The 17088-nt window shown below is 42.5% G+C and overlaps 1 long non-coding RNA gene and 1 other non-coding gene across 2 annotated transcripts in view; one reads left to right on the plus strand and one right to left on the minus strand.

The window, feature by feature from the left end:
• Positions 1 to 17088, minus strand: part of LOC129144694 (uncharacterized) — a 46839-nt gene that overhangs the window by 27320 nt on the left and 2431 nt on the right. The window lies entirely within an intron of this gene.
• On the plus strand, positions 7055 to 7158 carry LOC119261480 (U6 spliceosomal RNA). Its single transcript, XR_005129025.1, has one exon. It is a non-coding gene; the product is annotated as a U6 spliceosomal RNA (small nuclear RNA).

The raw sequence follows: 17088 nt of genomic DNA on the forward strand, positions 1-17088 counted from the left end.
TATTTCTGGATTTTCTATTCGATTCCATTGGTCTGTGTGTCTATTCTTGTTCCAATACCATGCCGTTTTTATGATTATGGCTTTGTAGTATAGTTTGAAGTCTGGGAATGTGATGCCTCTATTCCCTTCTTTTTTTTTTTCAGGAGAGTTTTGGCTATTCGGGGTTTTTGGTGATTCCATATGAATTTCATCAATAATTGTTCTATTTCTTTGAAGAATGACATTGAAATTTTTATTGGAATAGCATTGAATCTGTATATTGCTTTTGGTAGGATGGCCATTTTAATAATGTTTATTCTTCCAATCCATGAGCAGGAGATGTCTTTCCATTTCTTTGTGTCTTCTTCTATTTCTTTTAATAGTGTTTTATAGTTTTCTTTGTATAGGTCCTTTACCTCTTTTGTTAGATTTATTCCCAAGTATTTGATTTTTTTTGTTTCAATAATAAAAGGGATGTTTTTTTTAATTTCTTCTTCTTCAGATTTATTGTTTGTGTATAGGAAGGCTACTGACTTTTGCATGTTAATTTTGTATCCTGCCACTTTACTGAACTGATTGATGAGTTGAATTAGTTTTTCTGTGGAGTTTTTAGGGTTCTCGATGTATATTATCATATCATCTGCAAATAGTGATAGTTTGACTTCTTCTTTTCCTATTTGGATTCCTTGGATGTCTTTCTCTTGTCTTATTGCTCTGGCTAGGACTTCCAGTATTATATTGAAAAGCAGTGGTGAGAGTGGGCATCCTTGTCTTGTTCCAGATCTTAAGGGAATTGCTTTCAACTTTTCACCATTGAGAATGATACTGGCTGTTGGCTTGTCATATATATGGCCTTTATGATGTTGAGGTATGTTCCTTGTATCCCAAGAATTTCAAGGGCTTTTATCATGAATGGGTGTTGCACTTTGTCAAAAGCTTTCTCAGCATCTATTGATATTATCATATGGTTTTTATATTTCTTTTTGTTGATGTGTTGGATAACGTTGATTGATTTTCGGATGTTGAACCATCCTTGTGTCCCTGGAATGAATCCTACTTGGTCGTGGTGAATTATCTTATGGATGCATTGTTGGATTCTGATAGCTAAGATTTTATTGAGGATTTTTGCATCAGTGTTCATTAGGGAGATTGGCCTGTAGTTTTCCTTTTTTATGTTGTCCTTGTTCGGTTTTGGTATTAGTGTAATGTTGGCTTCATAGAACATGTTTGGTATTGTCCCTTCCTTCTCAATTTTTTGGAAGAGTTTGCAAAGGATAGGCACTAATTCGTCTCTGAATGTTTGGTAGATTTCATTTGTAAATCCATCAGGTCCTGGGCTTTTGTTTTTGGGGAGGTTTTTGATTACCATTTCACTTTCGCTGCTTGTAATTGGTCTGTTTAGGTGTTCTATTTCTTCTTTATCTAGCTTTGGGTGATTGTAGAGTTGTAGGAATTTGTCCATCTCCTCTAGATTGTTGAACTTGTTTCCATATAACTGTTCATAGTAGTTACTGATTATTCTTTTGATTTCTGCTGTGTCCGTTGTGATTTCTTGGAGGTGAAGTTTTTGAGTCTGGAGCATGGGAAGAGATCTGAGCCAGAGTTCAGAGAAGAGCAGCATTAGTATGAACTGGAATGCTTCAGCAGGGGGAGACATGTGGGAAATTGAGGGACAGTGAGGAATTTTGGAAGGACTGAATGACACTAGGGAGAAGTTTGGAAGGAGACGGGATCACATTGGTGGGGATGGTGAGGTGGGTTAGGGGAGGAAAGAAGCGTGGCCAGGCTGTGCAGGGCAGAGAAAGTCAGGGCACACTCCATGTGGTGGCGCAAGCTAGTGCTGGTGCAGACAGTGAATTCTGGTGTAGGCTAGGGAAGATATGGTTTCTGGAGCCATGTTGGCTAGTCCTCCTGCCCACAGACCTGCCCCTCCCAGTTCACCCACTGCCTCTTTCTCCACTGCTCTCCTCCCCATCCTCATTCTGATTAATTTTCTTCATTCCAGGCCTCCCCGGTGGCACAGCGGTTGAGTGCTGGGCTGTGAAGCTGTCCACAGCCTCTGCAGCACCAGTTCGATCCCCAGCCACCGGTGAGGGTCCCACATGGCGCGACAGACCTCTCCTGCCGTGCCCGCTGCTCCCCGCAGTAGTGTACTTCGTCAGTCTGCCTGTTCTGCTCCCCTCTCTGGCTCTGGTGGATTCTCTCACCCTCCCACGCTTCTGACTGTACCCAGTGCTAGTATAAATAAATAAATAAATAAATCTTTAAAAAAAAATTTTTTTTCTTCATTCCTATATGTCTTCTTTCTCTTTCCCATCTGCCTCCTTTATCCCTTCCTTTGGTGATTCCTTTCCAACCCCTTTTGTTTTATTCCCACCCACTAGGCCCCACATGAATGAGAAAGATCAACAAAACAAAAAAATTATTCTGACCAAAAGATGAAGGGGAAGGAAGGAGTTCTTCAACCCTTGGTAGAAAATTGACTATGTGTTCATTTTCTCAAAATGGATGAGGTCTCTCAGGCCCCTGAGCTTGTCTTTGTGTGTGATGTAATCACATTTAATGAGATCCTAAAATACAAACTTGTAAATAGCTGCTCTTTCAAAACACAAAGACTATAACTATATGTTAAGTTCACATATAGTGAACTGCATTGTCAACTGTGCAGAGAGAGAAATAGCAGAGAAAACACATGTGAATTAGCTTACCTATTTTTCTAAAGTTGCCTTTACAGTCCTAAAATGGTGTTCCTTAGATGTGCAGTTCAAATAAATTGAATCTTGTATCATAATAGTGGAGACCTCATAGGAAATGCATGTTTCCTTATGCTTTACTTATTTTTTTCCTCTAAAAGTAAAGCAATCTCCAGTTACTTGGAAAATACAAAAAACAGTATGAGAATAAAAACCAGTGATTTCATCACTCATCAATGATTACAACAAACCCACCTTTGTTGCATAACAATCGACTTCACAATCTCAACAGCTGACAAGAAACGTTTTTTTCTTTCCTGGGTCCACTGAGGCTCAGTACTCAGCTGGGCTTGGCTGGTTTGGGTTCAGGTTTGGGTTACATCTGCCGCATGTTCCCTCATTTTCTTCAGACCAATAGCTACTGGGAGATTTTTTTTTCTTTTTTTAAAGATTTATTTATTTATGCACACAGGAACTGGGGTACAGGCCAGAGGTGCGGGGAGTGAGAGGATTCACCAGACAGAGTGGGGAGCTGAACAGGCAGATTGACTGAAATACATTGCTGAGGGGAGCAGCGGGCAAGTCAGGAGAGGTCTGCTGCACCATGTGGGTAGCTCCCTGGCAGGGGATTGAACTTGTGCTGCAGTGGCTGCAGACAGCTTCATAGGTTGTGTCTTAACCCGTTGTGCCACCAGGGAGGCCCGAGATTTTTTTTTCTTAAGGAAGAGCCCAAGAATGCAAAAGGATGAATAGAAAAACATGGCACTCCCTGTACCCCTATGTTTATAGCAGCACTGTTTACAATAGCTAAGCTATGGAAACAACCCAAATGCCCAAAAATAGATGACTGGATCAAGAAGATGTGGTACATATATACCATGGAATATTACTCAGCAATCAAAAAAGATAAACTCATGCAATTTGCAGCAACATGGACGGAGCAGGAAGGGATCATGCTCAGCAAAATCAGCCAGAAAGAAAAAGAAAAATACTGGATGGTCTCACTCACAGCATGAATTTAGAAAACCTAAATAAGGGACTAGGAAAAAGACTATTTATAATAAAGTAAAAATCAAAATCAGCAAGCAACTGTAAACCAGGGATGCACTGCGGGTGGGTGGCGGGTTGGGGGGAAGAGATATTACAGTCAAAATAGGGGGGTGGGAATTGTATGGGGAATATAACCAAGATGAAAATGCATACATTGTGCAAAAATGAAAAATGATGTAAAAAATATATGAAATGAAATAAAATTTTAAAAAAACTTAAAAAAAAAAAAAAAGAGAAAAAAAATGGTGCCTAAGAGCCTCCCTTGAAACTAGTGTACTATAGCTCCCACCTACATTTTCCATTGGCCAAAACAAGTCATCTGGCCAACATCAGTGGGGTAGAACGTTCTAACTTGCCTGCTCAAGAGCACTGTAAGTTACTGTAGGGTAAGAAGGAAGAACAACAAACCAACCTACCCTATACTACTATCTTTCCTTCTGAGCTTTGTGAGCATATTGTACATGTTTAAGTAATAAGAATAATCTTGTACCTTTTCTATTTATATCTTTGTATTCATTGGATTTTCCCTTATTATTTTCATCAACTTCCTCTTTCAGATTCATCTTCTTCATTCCCACCTGTCTTGTTCCTCTTTCCCACCTGTCTCCTACTTCCCTGTCACTGATGGTTCCTTTCCCTGCCCCCTATATTTTATTTTTTTTTATTTTTTATTTTTTTTAAATTAATTTATTTATTTATACAAGCACTGGGTACAGTCAGAAGCGCAGGAGGGTGAGAGAATTCACCCAGCCAGAGCGGGGAGCAGAGCAGGCAGAAGGACCGAAGTACACTGCTGAGGGGAGCAGCGGGCGGCAGGAGAGGTCTGCGCACCATGTGGGACCCTCACCCAGTGGCCGGGGATCAGCTGGGGATTGAACCGGAGCTGCAGAGTCTGCGGGCAGCTTCACAACCCAGCGCTCAACTGCTGAGCCACCAGGGAGGCCCTGCCCCCTATATTTTATTCTCCCCCCATGGGATGCATAGTGAATGAAAACACCGCCACCACCAATAGGAGGTCATTTATTTTTGACTTAGCAGGATAATATGAGAAATATGATAACCAAATTCAATAATATCCTGTAGAAATAGAGATCCCCTAAATATCTGGGGTATACCAGGTAGTAGAAGAACCACTTTCTTCTGGTGCCACATTTCAAGGTTGAGTGGGCTTTGGGTTTACCAGTATTAGCATTGTTGGCTGTTGGGTTTTTCGTTATTTTCTGTAAGTTAGTAAATGGCTTTAGTCTGTTCTATAAGAACAGACCTAAGGATCAATAGATAACAGTAACCTAGAGATAAATTAGGAAAAAACAATGAAAGTTGCTTAGCAAAACTGAGTCAGAAGAACAGATGTTGCCATGTTGTCCCACTGGTCAGGAATATATACTTATACATCCAGAATGAAAGCATATGAAATAACAGCACCAATAAAACCCCTCTCATAACCATGGAGAGCAACTGGAAAATGGATTAGTTTTAAACATGGTCAAGTACAGAGGCAGTGATTTCACCTCCAAATCAGAAGGACAGTCTCCCGGACATCTGTTACGTTTGGGGGATGTCTAAAAAAAAAAGAGTTCAAAAAACCAAACTCTCGAAATCCAACTCCAGTGGGATGGTGGGAGCAAAGGACACCCCATGGCACTGGTGGTGGGTGAGACAACATATTTCTAGAGGTGCGAACTCTAACCCAAAACATATTGTATTTGCAGCATTGTAAACCAACATTACTTCAGTAAACGCATTTAAAAAGAAGAAAGAGGTCAACAGAGGAGTCTGCACCTGCTAGTGCCCCAGGGGGGTAACAGAGAGATGTGCATGCCTAAGGCGATTACTTGAGTACTTTGAGCATCCATTGCTTTATAAAAAGAGGAGGATGGATCAAGTGGTTTATTGAGCTATTGTGTAAAGCAATGCGCCCATCCTGGGTGTGCAACAGAGAATGTGTGGGAATTAGTCCTAGACCTTGTTCCATCAGTCAGTCACTTACTCCACGACAGGCACTGAATATTCAATAGTAAACCTAATCAGTGGGTTCCCTGATCTCTCATTTTTCCATTCTGGCAAGGGAGACAAGAAGCTAACTAGGAATCTATAAAACACTAAGTCTGGGCCTCCCTGGTGGCCTAGGGGTTGATTCTCGGCGCTATCACTGCTGTGGCCTGAGTTCAATCCCCAGCCAGGTAGCATAACCCACATATGGTGCAGCAGAGCTCTCCTGTCTCGCCTGCTGCTCCCCGTAGCGATGTATTTCAGTAGATCTGCCTTTCTGCACCCGACTCTGTCTCTCGTGAACCCGCTCCCTTGCACCTCTGGCATACACCCCAGTTCTTCTATGCCAAAAACAAAAAAGAAAAAGAAAACACTAAGGCTTATGTTATAAAAAAGAAGTGAAGGGTGTTGTGAAAATAAGAGTTAGATATTAATTTTACCAGGTACTGGGCCAAGGTGCTAACTTCTCAATGAACTGTTAACTAACTTTATGGAAGTTTGTGAAGAATGAGGGGTTAGATCATAACTTTGCAAACTTGAAAGTGCTAATGAGCTATCTGTAGATCTTGCCAAACTTCACATCCTGATTCAGTAGGTCTGGGGAGGGGCTGAGATGCTGAGTGTCTAACAAGTTCCCTCTCAGGCAGGAGCTAGAAGCCTTAAGTCATGGCCAAAAGCCATTACCTCATTGGTACCTTCCAAAACCTGTGCCTTCATCACCTTTCACAGATACTGCTCCAAAAGCCCTTGCTGCTCTTAAGTACTGATTCTGAGCCAGGTTAATTTGAGAATTGCAAATAAAATAATAGCAATAAAAGGTTGGTGTTTCCTGGCACCCCAGCTACTTCCTAATGGAGGAGTATTTAGAGATGTCTGGGTACTTTCTGGGCAGAGGAGGCTCCCAAGGAAGACAGGAACAAGCCTCTGTAGTTATCACCTTCATCTCCCACATCCCCCTCCTCCCTACCATGTGACGCTCATGTGGCCTAGAAATATTCAAGAAGATACCCTGGAGGTTAACTATAAGACCTACCCCAAAGTGGGAGCAAATAAGCAGAAGTAGTCAGAGAGCCCTTGTAAACTGTTCGTGAGAATGTAGAATGGTCCAAGCCTTATGGGAAACAGTCTGGAGGTTTCTCAAATATTAAAAATAGATCTACCGTATGATTCCACTCTTAGGTCTCTATCTAAAGAATACAAAAATATTAATTTAAAGAGATACATGTACCCTGTTCATTGCAGAGTATTGTATTTGTAGCATTGCAGCATTATTTATAATAGCCTAGGTAAGGTAACAAGGTAAGTGCCTAACACCAGATGAGTGAATAAAGACGGAGGGTGTGCTCTCTTCAGCAGCACATATACTAAAATTGGAATGATACAGAGATTAGTATGGCACCTGTGCAAGGGTGACATGCAAATTTGTGAAGCATTCCACATTTTTGTAAAAATGTAACCCCCAAATAATAATAATTGAGATAATAATAATAGATGTGGTGTAAATACACAGTGGAGTTCTACTCAGTACTGTTTCATCTTAAAGATGAAATCTTGCCATTTGCAACAATGCGAATGGGCCTGGAGGGACTTATGCTAAGTGAATAAGGAAGAAGAAAGACAAATGCCAGATGATTTCACTCATATGGAAAAGAAAGAAACAAAACAAAGGAACAGACAATTCAAGCCAAAATGAACTCTCGAAACTCAGCTGCAAAATGGAGGCTACCAGAGGAGGAAAGTGGAGCCTGCGGAGCTGAGTGGGGAAGCAACCCAGTGGACTTGGCAGAGAGTTATTGGGGCTTTGGTGGTGGGTGTGAACCTACACTCCTAAATCACATCCAATGTAAACCAAAGTTACCTCAATAAAAAAATAATACAATTAAACGTACAAGCAAAATGTAGTCATTGAATTAATAACCACATATTTAACCCTTAATTGTGGGCCAAGCACTCACTTAACATTTAATTCTTATGATAACCCCATGATGAAGTAGGACTATTCTCATCTATACTTTGCAACTAAGAAAACAGAAGTTAAATTATCCAAACACAGCTGGGCAAAGGCAGACCCAGCATTGAAAATGCGGGCCAAGACTGGATGTAGGTGTTTGTACTTTGTGTCACTGCTTTCAATTAATCATTCTGGCTGACTAGGAGAAAGAGTGGTGACTCTGCATGAAATGGTTCCTACACCCTCTCCCATACAACGGGCTCCTATCAGCCATGGTGACTTGTTTATTTGTAATCATGTATGTACCACAGGTAAAGTTCTTCCCTTCCTCCCTAACTTCAGCCTGAAAAAAATACCTGCCTGGGCCTCCCTTGGGGCGCAGGGGTTAAAGACACAGTGCTATCACCATCCACTGCGGCATGAGTTCAATCCCAGGCCAGGGAGCTAATCCACTTGGTGCAGCAGACCTCTCCTATCTTGCCTACTGCTCCCCTCAGCAGTGTATTTCAGTAGATCCGCCTGTTCTGCTCCCCACTCTGTCTCTAGTGAATCCTCTCACCCCCTACACCTCTGGCCTACACCCCCATTCTTGTATACATAAATAAATCTTTAAAAAAAATACCTGCCAAGTTATAACTAAAGATACAGTCTCAGGAACTATGAATTAAGTCTTACATAATTTTTCTGTGTTCATTCTGGGTCTATTATTTGTTCATGATCCATACATTCCATGAATTTGAATGCCATTTAAGAGAGAATTCACATATATAAATACTCAAAATTCATATATATCCAGACATATATAATTCACAAAATAAGAAAATATAGCACAACACTTCATAAAGTGGTAAGCAATCAAAGGCTTAAAGGATAATAAAAACAGCTATTGGGCCTCCCTGGTGGCACAAGGTTAAGCACCACACTATGAAGCAATCCTCAGCCTCACCGGCAGGCCAGGGAGCAAACCACATGGCTCAACAGACCTCTTCTGACTCGCCTGCTGCTCCCCTCAGCAGTGTACTTGGGTCAATCTGCCTTTCTGTTCCCCACTCTGGTGAATCCTCTCTCACCCCCAGCATCTCTAGCCTGTACCCCAGCTCTTGTATGCATAAATAAATAAATCTTTAAAAAAAAAAAAGATAGGTCTGGAGAAAGAACTAATAGAATAGAGGGAGAACTATTGCAAAAGGAAGAGGTCAATTGGGCCCAAGTGGTCAGGCAGCTGTAGATAGTGGGAGGAAGAGTTGAGGATGAAAAAGTTGTTGGCAGAAGAGAACAGCTTGGTCATTGCAGTGATCAGCATGAAACCTGGCCAGACTCGTCAGCTGCACAGACACACACAGGCCATGAATAGGGGTTTTAGACATGATCCTTTTGTAAGATTAACAAGGCAGCTGTTTTCTGGGTTTTCGGGCAACTTCCAGAAAACACATATGCAAACCTTTCTTTTCAACTCCCAGTGACCTGCTTGTAGAAAGAAATAAGAAAAATATTCATGCTCTAACATGTCTACATAAGACAACTTGCAATTTCAGAAATCATTGCATAAATCGTCATGGATCACCTCTCATTGCTAGGCATGTCAGAGACGCTAAAATATAGCAGTTAACAAAATCCCTGGCGTTGTGGGGTTTATGTTTAACTGAAGGCCAAGAGAAGGCAAAAATGAATACAGTTGACTCTTGAACGACACAGAGATTAGGGGCACCAACCTCCCTCACAGTCAAAATTCTGATTATGTCTAACAGTTGGCCCCCCTCATACTTGCTTTTACATCTGGGGATTCAATTGACCCAAGTTCAAGTTTGCTTGAATCTGTGACTGTGGAACCACAGAATAGAAAACATTCTGCGTGTAAATGGACCTATGCTGTTCAAACCCACGTTGTTCAGGGGGTCAGTTGTAGATACACAATATGTGAGGGAGGAAGTGGCAGGTAGAGGTAAGGGAGAGAGAGAACGATGTCAGGAAGGGCTATTCTGCAGGGAGAGTCAGGGAGGACCACTCTGGTGATAACAGTGCAGCCAAAATCTAGAAGAGGTGATAAAGGATGTGAGACTGGGGGTAGTAGAAGCTACCTGAAGTGGGAGACTTCCTGGCATATTCTATTTTTTTTTTTTTTTTATAAAGGCATGTTTTATTTATTTATTTGTTTGTTTGTTTTTTGTTTATACATGCACTGGGTACAGTCAGAAGCGCGGGAGGGTGAGAGAATTCACCAGAGCCAGAGCGGGGAGCAGAGCAGGCAGAAGGACCAAAGTACACTGCTGAGGGGAGCAGCGGGCGGCAGGAGAGGTCTGCACGCCATGTGGGACCCTCCTCCGGTGGCCGGGGAGCAGCCGGGGATCGAACCGGCGCCGCAGAGGCCGCGGGCAGCTTCGCAACCCAGCGCTCAACCGGTGCGCCACCGGGGAGGCCCTTCTATTTTTTTTAAAAAAATTTTTATTTATGCATATAAGAGCTGGGGTACAGGCCAGAGATAGGGGGAGTGTGAGAGGATTCACCAGAGACAGAGTGGGGACAGGACAGGCAGATTAACCAAAGCACACTGCTGAGGGGAGTAGCAGGGCGAGTCAGGAAAGGTCTGCTGAGCCAGGTGGGTTACTCCCTGGCTGGTCAGGAATCGAACTCGTGTTGCAGTGGCTGCGGATAGCTTCATAGGTTGCCTTAACTCTTGCACCATCACAGAGGCTTGGTATATTCTCGAAAGCATCAAGGAGACCAGTGCTGGAGCAGAGCAAGGAAGGGCAAGGTAGCCCAGAAGGGGCAGGGGTTAGATTTTGCAGAAGGCCTTTGCCTTTTCTTCTTGTTGAGATGGGATCCTGTAGAGTTTGAGCAGACATGGCATGCTAGACTCTGGCTGCTACCTGGGGGAAAGATGAGTCACTGGATGAAGGGACACCAGGAAAGGTCTCTTGGAACAACTCAGGTAAAAAAGAAGATGATTTGGGCTAGGATGGTAGCAGGTGGCAATTGTGAGAAGTCTCCTTATTCTGGAGGTATTTGGAAATCCAAAAGTAACTGATGATGCATTGGATGTGGGAGAAAGTGAGTAGTTAAGGATTATTCGAATTCCAAGAGTAACTGGAAAAACTGCTATTTATAAGGCAGGGGGTACTTCTTGAGATTGGAATTTAAAAGCCCGGTTTGGGACATACATTTAAGATGCCTGTAAGGATATACAAGTCCTGGGTTGAGGGGAGAGGTCAGAGCTGAGGACAGGAGTTATCACAGTAGGGGTGCTAATTAAAGCCACGGGACTGGGTGAGTCAGCCTGGAAGCCAGGGCAGCTAAGAAGCAGTGTGGTCCTCAGAGCTCACAGCATGTCGGGAAGCCAGAGAGGTCAGCAGGGAAACAGGAAAAAGAATGTTGGAGAATTGCTGCTAATAGAGAAGTTAGCTAAGGATTGGATTAACTGTTAGGTTTGGCAATGAAAAGTCATTGGGAATCTTGACAGAAACCTGTTTTTTTTTTTTTTTTTTTTAAGATTTATTTATTTATGCATACAAGAGCTGGGGTACAGGCCAGAGGTCGGGGTGGTAAGAGAATTCACCAGAGACAGAGCGGGGAGCAGAACAGGCAGACTGACTGAAATATACTGCTGAGGGGAGCAGCAGATGGGACTGGTGGATCTAGTGGTGCAGTGGTTGCTGATAGCTTCATAGTGCTGCGACTTAACCCTTTGTGCCACCAGGGAGGCCCTGACAGAAACCTGTTTAGATGGAGTAGTAGGGATGAAAGGCTGGAGTTCCCTTCAGGGTACAAGAGGAAACATGGGGAGAGAAGATGAGGATGTCCCAAGAACAGATAACTCTTTTAAGGAATTTTGTGTGCAGACTCGTCAAGAAAGGGATTGGAGAGGGATCAGGAACATAATTTCATAGTTTTAGGTGGTGGAAATGAACCAGTAGAGAGGGGGAAATTAACCATCAGAGACGAGTGAGATTACTGGATTGATGCATCTAAGTTACTGAGAGGGACAGGGACCACAGCCATGGGGATTTGTGTGGGAGCACGGGAGGGGTTCACCCTTTGTCAAAAGAGGGTGAGTAGAATGGATGATGGATTTGCCCAAGGAAACTGAGTCTTCTCTGAGTGCTTCTCTTTTTTCCTGCTGTTTGCAGGTAGCAATAATGCTCTGTTTTCATCAACTCATCTTTTTCATATGAAATTGGAGCAAATCTAAAAATTAATGGAGTGTTTGTCTGCAGTTATGCTTTGACAATATAGAAGATTTTATGTCAAGGGTGATTTGGATTCATCGTCTTTGGGATGTCGACCTCTCTTTCTGTTAAGATGCGTTCAGTCCGAGGCTCTGTAGAAGGACCTGGGCCTGGAGAACAGGGGGCAGTCTGACCCTCTACCACAGCTGCAGACCTGTCTGGGTTGCTGATTCTTCTTCCACAGGAGAATGTGGGAGACCAAGGAATAGTCAACACACACTGGGCCACACCTCAGCCTGGGCAGACAGTGCTGATTCAGAGACCAAGCATTTACTATCATCAGATAAGGTCCTGGCCCCACATCCTGTATGGTAAAAACAAGGAGAAGTCTAAGGTCTGAGAACAGGCAACTGTCACATCATAGCTCTCCAGGTTCCTTCTCCAGCTTTGGTTTGTTTTGTTTCATGTAGGTACGCTTTTTATTTCTTGGTGGGTGGAGATAGAGCTCCAATCTTCTTTTTCTGCAGTGGGTATCTAGGAAAGGTCTAGAGGCTTCCCTTTGTCCAAAGAGTTGAGTGCTTGCTGTGCTAAGCAGACCCAGGGGGTCCCCCCTCTCAGAGTTTGTATCTAGTCAGGGGATGCATTAATAAGATAATATATTTTAAAAACTTAAAAAAAACAATGTACAAGGACCTATTCTAAGTCCTCCACAAACCTAAATTCCTGTAGTTTGTATAGTGACCAAAAATAAGGTGCTATTTCGGCCTCCCCGGAGGCGCAAGGGGTTAAGCACCGCACTATGAAACAATCCGCAGACTCTGCAGCTCAAGGTCAATCCCCAGCCAGCTAGAGAGAAACTCACACCTGTCTCGCCCACTGCTCCCCTCAGCAGTGTATTTCAGTCAGTCTGCTTGTTCTGTTCCCCACTCTGTTTCTGGTGAATCCTTTCATCCTCCTGCGCCTCTGGCCTGTACCCCAGTTCTTGTATAAATAAATTAATTTTTTAAAAAAAGGTGCTATTTTTTGCTTTTACCTCTACTTTATAGGTAACCTCTAGTACAGAGACATTAATTGTCTTGCCAGATTCACACAGCACATCAGTGATGGTCAAGAATTAAAAAAAAATTTCCCCCCATCATCCTTTATATCCCCTGTTCCTCTCCCTCCTCTCTACCTCTTAACCTCAGCGCCCTCTCGGTGGTGTTTATTTATGTCCCCTGGCTTTTGAAAGTATTTTACTTTATCAAATTGTCTACTACTTAAATGCCCAGTATTTGTTTTATCATTCTGGTTTGTTCTACTACATATAGTTCTCTCAAGCTCCCTCTATGTTGTTGAAAATGACTAAGTTCATCTTTCTTTTGGCTGAAGACTACTCTAGTGTGGAAATACCACACTAGGCTGCTTCCACATCCTAAATATTGTAAATATTGCTGCTGTGAACATTATAGAACATATGGTGCTTATGTTGATGGTTTCATATCTTTGGACAGATGCCTAAGAGGGGGATGGTATGTCATAGGGTATTTCCATTTCTAGTTTTTATAATTTTTTTTTTAGAGGCATGTTTTTTATTTATTTATTTGTTTGTTTGTTTGTTTGTTTGTTTGTTTATACATGCACTGGGTACAGTCAGAAGAGCGGGAGGGCGAGAGAATTCACCAGAGCCAGAGCGGGGAGCAGAGCAGGCAGAAGGACCGAAGTACACTGCTGAGGGGAGCAGCGGGCGGCAGGAGAGGTCTGCTCGCCATGTGGGACCCTCCTCTGGTGGCCGGGGAGCAGCCGGGGATCAAACGGTGTGGCAGAGGCTGCGGGCAGCTTCGCAACCCAGCGCTCAACCGCTGCGCCACCGCCACCGGGGAGGCCCCATTTCTAGTTTTTAAAGGTATATCCAAATCGATTTCCATAATGGCTGTACCTGTTTGCATTCCCACCAACAGTGTAATAGGGTTCCCCACTCCCCACATCCTCTCTAGCATTTGTTGTTGGAAGTCTTTAATATGTGCCATTTTCATGGGTGTGAGATGATATCTCATAGTAATGTTAGCTTGCATCTTTTTATTTATTTATTTTTATAATGGAGTTTTTTTTTAAGATTTTATTTACTTATTTTTACACAGAAGAACTGGAGTGTGGGTCAGAGGTGCAGGGGCAGGGGAGAGGATTCACCAGAGACAGAGTGGGGATCTACTAAAATACACTGCTAAAGGGAGCAGAGGGTGAGACAGAAAAGTCTGCTGTACCGTGTGGGTCAGCTCTCTGGCTAGGGATGGAACTCAGAACTCAGGCCCTTGTGGTGGTAGTACTGAGACTTAATCCCGAGGCTGCCAGGGAGGCCCCTATGCATCTTCATTACTGGAAGAGATGATGAATACTTTTTCAGATGTCTGTTGGCCCTCTGGAGATCCTCTTCAGTGAATTCTCTGTTCATATCTGCTATCCATTTGTTACTTGGGTTGTTTGTTTTTTTATTATTGAATTGTGTGTTTTTATATAGCTTCGATATTAATCCTGTATTGGTTATATATTGTGTGAATATTTTCTCCCACTCAACAGGGTGTATTTTTAATATTCTTTATTTTCTTTCACTGTATAAAAGTTTTTTAACTTGAGGTAACCCAATTGTTTATTCCTGTTTTTGTCTTCTCTGTCATAAGAGTTGAATCACCAAAAACATCTTTATCATTGATGTCATGGATATATATCTTGTTGTTACTGGTCTCATATCTAAATCTCTGCTCCACTCTGATTTTATTTTTCTGTACAGAGTTAGCAAGTGACCCAAGTTCATTTCTTTAATTGATTCAACTTTTTTATTGGCTTACATTGTTGGTCATTTTTGGACAATAGTTGATTTCTCCTCTCAGGTGTAGTCCCCATAAATCTCCTACCACCATGTCACCTGTGAGCTGTCATCACCGTCCCTTGTGCTCTTCCTTCCCCTATTTCCACCTTGCTCCCTCACCCTCCCCTGCTGTTTGCCTCAGATCTATAGCTGGCCTGCAAGTTTTGTCTTTTTTTTTTTTTTGACTCTTTGTTTATTTGTTTTCCCTATATCCCTCCTATGAGTGAAGCCAATCCAAGTTCATTCTTTTATGTGTGACTTTCCAATTTTTCCAGCACTATTAGAGACTGTCCCTTTCCACCTTATATAGTCATAGCTTTATAATTAACATGGATTAGTTACTAATAGGTACATGGATTTATTTTGGGACTTTCCATTCTGTTCCATCGAGCCTTTTATCTATTTTTGTGTCAGTACCATATTGCTTTCAATACTGTTGCTTTAGAGTACAGCTTGAATTGAGGTGACTTGATACCTCTGTTCCTCTCCTTTTTTCCTATGAGTGCTTTTGCAATTCAAGGCCTTTTGTAGCAACTCAATATTTTTTGCTCAGTTTCTTTGAAAAGTATTGCTGGTATTTTGATGGGGATTGTACCAATTTATATATCATTCTAGGCAGGATAGTCATTTTGATTCTACTGATTCTCCCCATCCATGAGCACAGAATATCCTTCCATTTCTGTATGTCCCTATCTAAGTCCTTCAGGAACAACTTGTAGTCCTCATTGTACACGTCCTTTACCTCCTTAGTAAGGTTAATTCTGGGGTATTAAATCCTTTTTGAAGCAATTATAAATGGAGATATTTTCTTAATTTCTTTTGCTTCTTTCTTGTTCATTGTATATAGTCAGGTATGGATTTTTCTTCAGTTGTCTTTATGGCCTGTCATTTTGCTGTATTCATCTATTGTTTGTGATAACTTTTTGAGGGAGTCTTTAGGATTGTCTATATTTAATAGCATATCACCTGCAAATAGTGATAATTTCACTTCTTATTTTCCAGCTTAGATTTCCTTTACTTCCTCTTTTTGTCTGATAGCTCTGGTCAAACCTCTAATATTAAGTTAAACAGAAGTGGTGACAATGGGCATGCTTGTCTTGTTCCTGATCTTAAGGGAGAAGTTGGCAGTTTTTTTCACCATTGAGTATTATATTGGCTGTTGGTTTGGGACAAATGGTCTTTATTACATTCATGTAGGTTTCAAGTGGAGAAGTCAGGATTTAAACCAAAGCAGTTTTGCCCAGGAGTTCTGGCTTTTGAACGGCAAGGTCATACTGCCTCCCAATTATTTTGTCTAGTTTAGTCATTCCAAAATAAAAATCCCTTTGGAAATGAAAATGATTAATGGAAGGAGGATTTTAGCATCTGACAAGTCAGCATAGCTTTGTGGGAGCCTGATGGACACTGAGCAGTACACAGTTTTCTCTTGGGCACTTCTGTGGTTCCTTGAATCTTAGGCTTCTCTTCCTACACTCCTCTTCACAGCCCCTCCTTTGGGGGCTCCTTTACCCTCCCTGGGTCCAGCCAGTTCTTTGATGCTTTTACTTTGATCCCCCAGGTATTATTTTGTCTTTGGCCTCTGTAGCCCATAGGGTCCTTGGCTAAACTTACTCCAGCAGAGACCCACATCCAAGGGGGCCCAGACAAGGCGACTGGTGTGGGATGAGAGGGGGAGAGAGAGAGATTAGAAATCAGATTTTTAGAAGCAGCTCTAGACCAAGACTATATCTACTTCTTCTTTTTTTAAAAAAAGATTTATTTATTTATGCATACAAGAACAGGAGTGCAGGCCAGAGGTGTGGAGGGTGAGAGGATTCACCAGAGACAGAGTGGGGAACAGAACAGGCAGATTGACTGAAACACACTGCTGAGGGGAGCAGTGGGCGAGATAGGAGAGGTCTGCTATGCCATGTGGGTAGCTCCCTGGCTGAGGATCAAACTCATGCTGCAGTGGCTGCGGATAGCTTCATAGTGCTGTGTCTTAACCCCTTGCGCCAGCAGGAAGGCCCCTTCAACCAGACTACTTCAACCAGTGGAACAGAGTCCTTGCCAAATCGTGGCTCTCCCTGGCTGAGTCATCAAAACTCAACGCTTTCATGTTGAGTAAAAGGGAATGTTTCTGAAGTACCTTACCAAATCTGTTTCTGGTCCAGATCTCTTTTGGCTCCAAAAGCAACCCCTGGAGGTATTCCCAGCATAATACAGCAGGCTTCCAAATGGTCCTCAAAGCTGTTTGCTAATCTGATGCTAAATCCCTCATTCCTGGGTGAGTCATTTGCATTTCTAAAGTGAGTTCCCTTTCAGAATAACTGGCTGAATGGCGGGTGTGTGTAACTGGGCAGTCGAGCTGGCAGGACTCAGCAGTGATGCTTAGTGCTTTGGATTCCATACTGTTCAACGACACCTTTGTCCCTC

Source organism: Talpa occidentalis, unplaced genomic scaffold, assembly GCF_014898055.3.
Source record: "Talpa occidentalis isolate TD23 unplaced genomic scaffold, MPIMG_talOcc4v2.1 talOcc4.6, whole genome shotgun sequence".
Classification (NCBI taxonomy): Eukaryota; Metazoa; Chordata; class Mammalia; order Eulipotyphla; family Talpidae; genus Talpa; species Talpa occidentalis.